At 40.8% G+C, this 6,382-nt stretch overlaps 1 pseudogene; it reads left to right on the forward strand.

Moving 5' to 3' along the window:
- Positions 1–2,858: 2,858 nt before the first annotated feature.
- Positions 2,859–5,977, forward strand: LOC129083023 (histo-blood group ABO system transferase-like; annotated as a pseudogene).
- Positions 5,978–6,382: the final 405 nt, after the last annotated feature.

The following is a 6,382-nucleotide window of genomic DNA, read 5'->3' on the forward strand; positions in this document are numbered from 1 at the left end:
GTAAAAAGATAAGTGGTTTCCAGGGGCTGAAGGCAGGGGTGACTAGTCAGAGCACAGAAAACCTTTAGAACAGTTAAATACTCTGTATAATAATATAATGATGTCTACAAGTCTTGTACATTTGTCTAAACCCATAACATGTACAGTACCAAGAGTGAACCCTGAGGTAAATTATGGACTTTGGTTGATTATGATGTGCCAGTATAGATTCTTAAATTGTTACAAAATACCATTCTGGTGCTGAACGCTGATGCTGGGAGCAGGGATTATATGGGAAATCTCTGTACCTTCCTCCCAATTTTGCTTTGAACTTAAAAAAAAAAGAACTAAAAAATAAAATCTTAAAAGACAGCTATGGTACTGGGTAGGAATGAACTGTTATTTACTGATAAATTAATTAAAAAGCTAACCATGCCAAAAAAAAATGCTGTTAGAGCTAGTAACAAGTTCAAAAATATTGCAAAATACAAAACTGCCATGCAGAAGTTGGTTTTTTTTTACATATTAAAAATGTACAATCCAAAAAGGTAATTCAGGAAATAATTATATTTACAATATCATGAAAAGAATAAAATATTTACAAATAAACTTAATAAAGGATGCAAAAATCTTGCAGACTGGAAAATACAAAGCATTGCTGAAATAAATTAAAGAAACAGAGCTGAACAGAAAGACATCTTGTGTTAAGGGACTGGAAGACTTAACACCATTAAGTTATTAACAGTACCCCAAGTGATGTACAGATTCAGTGCAGTACATATCAAAATCCCAACTTTTTTTACAGAAATAGACAAATTTACCCTAAAATTTATATGGAATCTCAGTGAACCTCAAACAGTCAAAACAATCTTGAAAAAAAAGAAGAAAGTTATGTATCTCCCATTTTCCAATATCAAAACTTACTACAAAGCTATGGTAATCAAAACAGCGTGGTAGTCACATAAAGACAAACAGATAGACCAAAGGAATAAAAGAGAGAGCCCAAAATTAATACTTCACATATTGGACAAATAATTTTCAGTGAGGGTTTCAAGACCATTCAAAGGGAATAGGACAGTCTTTTTAGCAAATAGTTCTGGGAAACTGAATATGCACATATAAAATAATGAAGTTAGAACCTTACCTTACACCATATACTAAAATTGATTCAAAATGGTTTAAAGAACAAAATATCAGAGCTAAAACTCTTAGAACAAAACATGAAGGGAAAACATTGACAAAACACAGATTTGTCAATGATTTCTTGGCTATGACACCCAAAGAACAGATAACAAAAATAAATAAATAAATAAACAAAAAAGTAAACAAACAAATAATTAAATAAAATTAAAACCTTTATCAAAATAACTACATCAAATGACACTATTGACAGAGTAAAAGGCAACCTATGAAATGGTTAAAACTATTTGGAAATCACACAGCTATTTAGAAGTTAATATCAAGGATATATAAAGAACTCCTGTAACTAAACAACAAAATATATATTTAAAAAATAGGCAAAGGACTTGAATAGACATCTCTCCAAAGAAGACATACAAGTTTCCAATGAGAACATGAAAAGATGCTTAACATTACTATCCATTAAGAAATTGTAAATCACAATGAAAAACTTCTCAACTCCTATTAGGATAGCAATTATCAAAAATCAGAAAATAATAAAAATTTTGGTGAGGATGTGGAGGAATTGAAAACCTTGAGCATTAATGGTGGGAATGGAATATGGTGCAGCCACCATGGAAAACAGTATGGCAGCTCTTCAAAAAAATAAAAATATAGTTATCGTATGATCCAGCAATTTCACTTCTGGGTGTTTATCCATAAGAAGTGAAAGCAGGAACTTGAGTAGACACATGTTCATAGTAGTATTATACACAATAGCCAAAAGGTACAACCAACCCAAGTGTCCATTAAATTATAAATGGTTAGACAAATGTGGCATATACACACAATGAAACATTATTCAGCCTTCTTTTTTTAAAAGATTTTATTCATTTATTTTTAGAGAGAGAGGACGGGAGGAATAAAAAGAGGGAGAGAAACATTGATGTGAGAGAGAGACATCGATTGGTTGCCTCTCTCACACGCACAACTGGGGACCTAGCCCTCATTAGGTATGTACCCTGACTGGGAATCGAACCAGCAACCTTTTGGTTTGCAGGTCAGCACTCAATCCACTGAGCCACAACAGCCAAGGCTATGCAGCCTTCTGACACATGTTTCAACATGGATGAAATTTGAAGACATTATGTTAAGCGAAATAACAGTCACAAGAGGACAAATACTGTATGATTCCACTTATATGAGGTGTCTAGGGTAGTCAGATTCATAGAGACAGAAAGTAGAATAGTGCACCCAATCTTGTGCACCAAAAGAGAATACCAAGGTATACCCGAGAAGCTCCCACAAATCTCTCTCCAATAGAGAGCAAAAAGAGAAGGAGGGATCACATATCCCCTCTGATGGGTAGTCTGGGGCAGAACAAAATGAAGCTTCTGAGGAGGTCTTGCCAGTATTCCAGATGGAACTGTAGGCACCCGGGAAAGGTTGGGGGCTGCAGTGAATCTACAGGAATTAATTTTTCTGAGTCAGCTTCCTCCTGTTACTCTTACAGGATCTAGTAGTTAAAACAGGGCCTTGTCCCCGCTAGCTATGGGAGCAGTTGAGAGATGATTCACTCTAATTCTTCTTCTGGGGCACAATAGGTCTTGGGAGCAGGGCCCCTTTTGGAGAATGCCTATTTTCCTAGTATGCAAACCACAGAACTACCTTCTGTATTCCATGGGGGAAAAAAATAAGTTTGAAGCAGTTATGGGGCAAAGAGCTTTGAGTGCTAGAATAAAGAAATGGGTGTTTACACAATGGAAGTGGCCAGTATTAATGGCTTAAAGAGGACCCAGGCACTTGTATTGGAGAGGCTGGAGTCAGTGAGGCAAGAGCCCAGGTCCTGACACACAGGCTAGTCAGTGCCATGGAGACTGGAGAGTCCAGAGGCTCTCAGGCTAGTGGCCTGGCAGAGCTGAGGAGTGAGGGCCTTCTCAACTAGTCAAAGGCTACACTGAGTCTCTATTCCTGGTCGTTCCCTACATCACTGCCGTCTGCCCTATCCTCCCTACCTCTTCATCCTGTAAGGCTCTTTAACCTGCAAGATTCCCCACGAAGTGCCATAGCAGACAGGGCAATGGATTCCCTCCTCCACTGCCCTGGGATGAGCAGACTCCCCAGCCAGGCACCAGAGCCACGGGCATACACAGCTGGACCACAAGCACTTTGAGTTCCTGCTCCTTATCCTCTAGTGTCAATTTATTGTCAAAGCTGTTCTTCAGTTTTGTGGCATTTACAGCAGCACATAGTTGTCTTGATATTTTGCCACAACATTAGTAATATTGATCAGGGGTGACAATCAAGATTATGCTAACATCTTTATGCACAGCTAGTCAAATGTCACAATTCAAACCACAAAGAGAAGATGACTTCATTAAAAGACTTGTCAGAGCATTCTTCCCTTTTCACTCCCAACATGCTCAGAATGGTTCTGAGAAGACTTTATAAGCCCTGAATAAGCCATGTCTCCAGTCACACACTTCTGCATGAAGGCAGGAGCAAAGTGTCACAGAGTAGTATGAGAACACCAGCCCACCTCATGGTACAGGTGGCAGGTGAGCCTTACCTGCCACAGTACCCTTTTTTTAACTTGCTGTTTGTCCCATAGTGTGGCAGGAAGAATCTCTGTCTGAGGCTTCATGTTTCCTCTTTGGAACTGCCTAGAAAAGGAGATGGAGGAGTGGTATGAAACAGAATATGATAAGCCCAGAGTCAACAAAGGGCACAGGCTCAACTTCTCCTCATTGTCTTGAGGCCTCTCTGTTCAAGGGAGAGCTGACATATGAAAACTAAGGAAGAAAACCAAAAGAATCTGACTCAAAAAAGAACCCAATAATGGAAACCTAGAAGAAGGAACATGTAGACAGAGGGACACAATACAGGATATTCTGGAGTCTGGCTCCTTAGTTGGCGTAAGTACTTACCAGTTAGCCATGTGGTCATGAGCCAGTCACCTATCTCTCTGAGCTTGTTTCCCATCTAGACCATGAGGATCATGTAGCATCCATCATCCCCAGGCTTGTTGCGAGGAGTCAGCAATGTAATGTACATGAAGTTTAGCAGCTTAATATTAACCACACTGTAAATTCTGGTATCTGCAAAGTAAATGCTCAATGAAACTGTATGTGATTATCAGAGGAATAAAGGAAAACAATCCTTAATCTCTAGATAGTCAGACTCTTCCACCTTGGTCACCAAATCATGGCTCCTGAAAGTTGGCCCATGTTATCCTGTACAGTATGACCTTGAAGACAATCTGACCTTAACTTTACTGATTTTTCAGAAAGTTTTGTTCCTAGCTCCCAGTTAGTAAGTGTCAGGGGAAGGCCAGAGCACAAGCCCTTTAAGCCTCTGGTCAGGCTCTGTTGCCTGCTGCTTTTCTCTGCTTTCATCACAATCTCTGTCTTGACTTGCTCAGTGGCCTCCCTTGAGCCAGTCTCCTGCATGTTTCAGGATCCCTGACTTCTCTCTTACATACCGAAGAAGAAGTCCTAGCAGCCAGTTTACTAAGCCCTACCACCTGATTACTTTGACATGACATCAATTCAGAACTGAATTTTTTGAGGTTCTTCCAGTATAGGAGTTTTACTCAGCTCAGTGGCCCTGAAGATCCAGCACCCAGATGCCCCCTGGATGGAGGTAGGATCTCACAAGGAACAGGGGATGTGAGCACCTCCATCATCCATGCATTCTGCCTCACTTTGCCCAGGAGAAGTTGCTGTGAGTGAAAGGTCAAGGAGGAGCAGATGCTTAGCACCTCTAGGAGATCCAGGCTGCAACAGTCAGAAGTGGAGCCCTGGCCAAGCTTGTGAAGACATTGCCACAAAACCCAAAATGTTATTTGCTTCATTGAGTGACCTTTATTTTTTCTAATAGGTCTCATCATGGCCTTCTTTGGCTATTGTTACATGAACCCAAAAAGAGAGAGGGTGGAAATCATCCAGGTTGGGGCCAGCATGACTGTTAGAAAATGCCACAACCTGCAAGGTGTAGAATTACCAAGGATCGTGTATCCTCAGCCAGATGTGCTAATGCCCTCTAGGAAAGATGTCCTTGTCATGACCCCTTCACTTGTTCCCATCATGTGGGAGGGGACTTTCAACATTGACATCCTGAACAAGCAGTTGCAGCTCCAGAACACCATTATTGTATTGACTGGGTTTTTGGCATAAAATCATACATTATCTTCCTAAAACTGTTCCTGGAGACCACAGAGATGTACTTCATGGTGGGACACAGGGTGAACTACTACATCTTCACTTACTGGCCAGATCATGTGCCTCATTTCCACCTTCAAAAAGGAAGTCAGATCATCATCCTCAAGGTCCAGAGCTATACTCACTGGCAAGACATTTCCATGCACCATATGGCGATGATCAACAATTTCTCTGAGCAGCGCTTCCACCGGGAGGTAGATTATCTTGTGGATGTGGACCTGAAGTTCAGCAACCATGTGGGTGTAGAGATCCTGTCCTCCTTGTTGGGCACCCTCCATCTTGGCTTCTATTGGCTCAGTTGAAACAACTTTCCCTATGAATGCAGGCCTCATTAACAAGCCCATATTCCTGAAGATGAGGGGGACTTTTATTACACAAAGGCCCTATTTGGGGGGTCAGTGATGGAGGTTTACAGACTCACCAAGACCTGCCACAAGGCGATGATGGTTGACCAAGCCAATCACATTGTTATTGTGTGGCATGACTAGAGCCATCTAAACAGATATCTGCTTCACCACAAACTGTCCAAGGTCCTCTCCCCTGAGTATATGTGGGGTAACTGGTTATTGGACTACAGCAAGGAACACCGGATAAGAAACTCATTCCACACTGTAAAGCGGTTTAGAGTGAATGTCTTGAGTAAGAATCAAAGAGGGTGAGCCCTAGTGCACTGTTGGTAGGAATGCAGACTGGTGCAGCCACTGTGGAAAACAGTATGGAACTTACTCAGAAAACTAAATATGGAAATGCCTTTTGACCCAGCAATTCTACTTCTACTGCTGGGATTATACCCTAAGAATTCTGAAACACCAATTCAAAAGAATTTATGCACCCCTATGTTCATAGCAGTGTACAATACCCAAGAGCTGAATATAGCCTAAGTGCCCATCGGTAAATGAGTGGATCAAAAAACTGCAGTACATTTACACAGTGGAATACTACACAGCAGAAAGAAAGAAGGAACTCCTACCCTTCGTGACAGCATGGGTGGAACTCAAGAGTATTATGCTAAGTGAAATAAGCCAGGCAGTGAAAGACAAATACCATATGATCTCACCTATAGT

The sequence above is a fragment of the Pteronotus mesoamericanus genome, unplaced genomic scaffold (genome assembly GCF_021234165.1).
Source record: "Pteronotus mesoamericanus isolate MK-2021 breed Mesoamerican mustached bat unplaced genomic scaffold, CSHL_Meso_final scaffold_165, whole genome shotgun sequence".
In the NCBI taxonomy this organism is placed as follows: domain Eukaryota; kingdom Metazoa; phylum Chordata; class Mammalia; order Chiroptera; family Mormoopidae; genus Pteronotus; species Pteronotus mesoamericanus.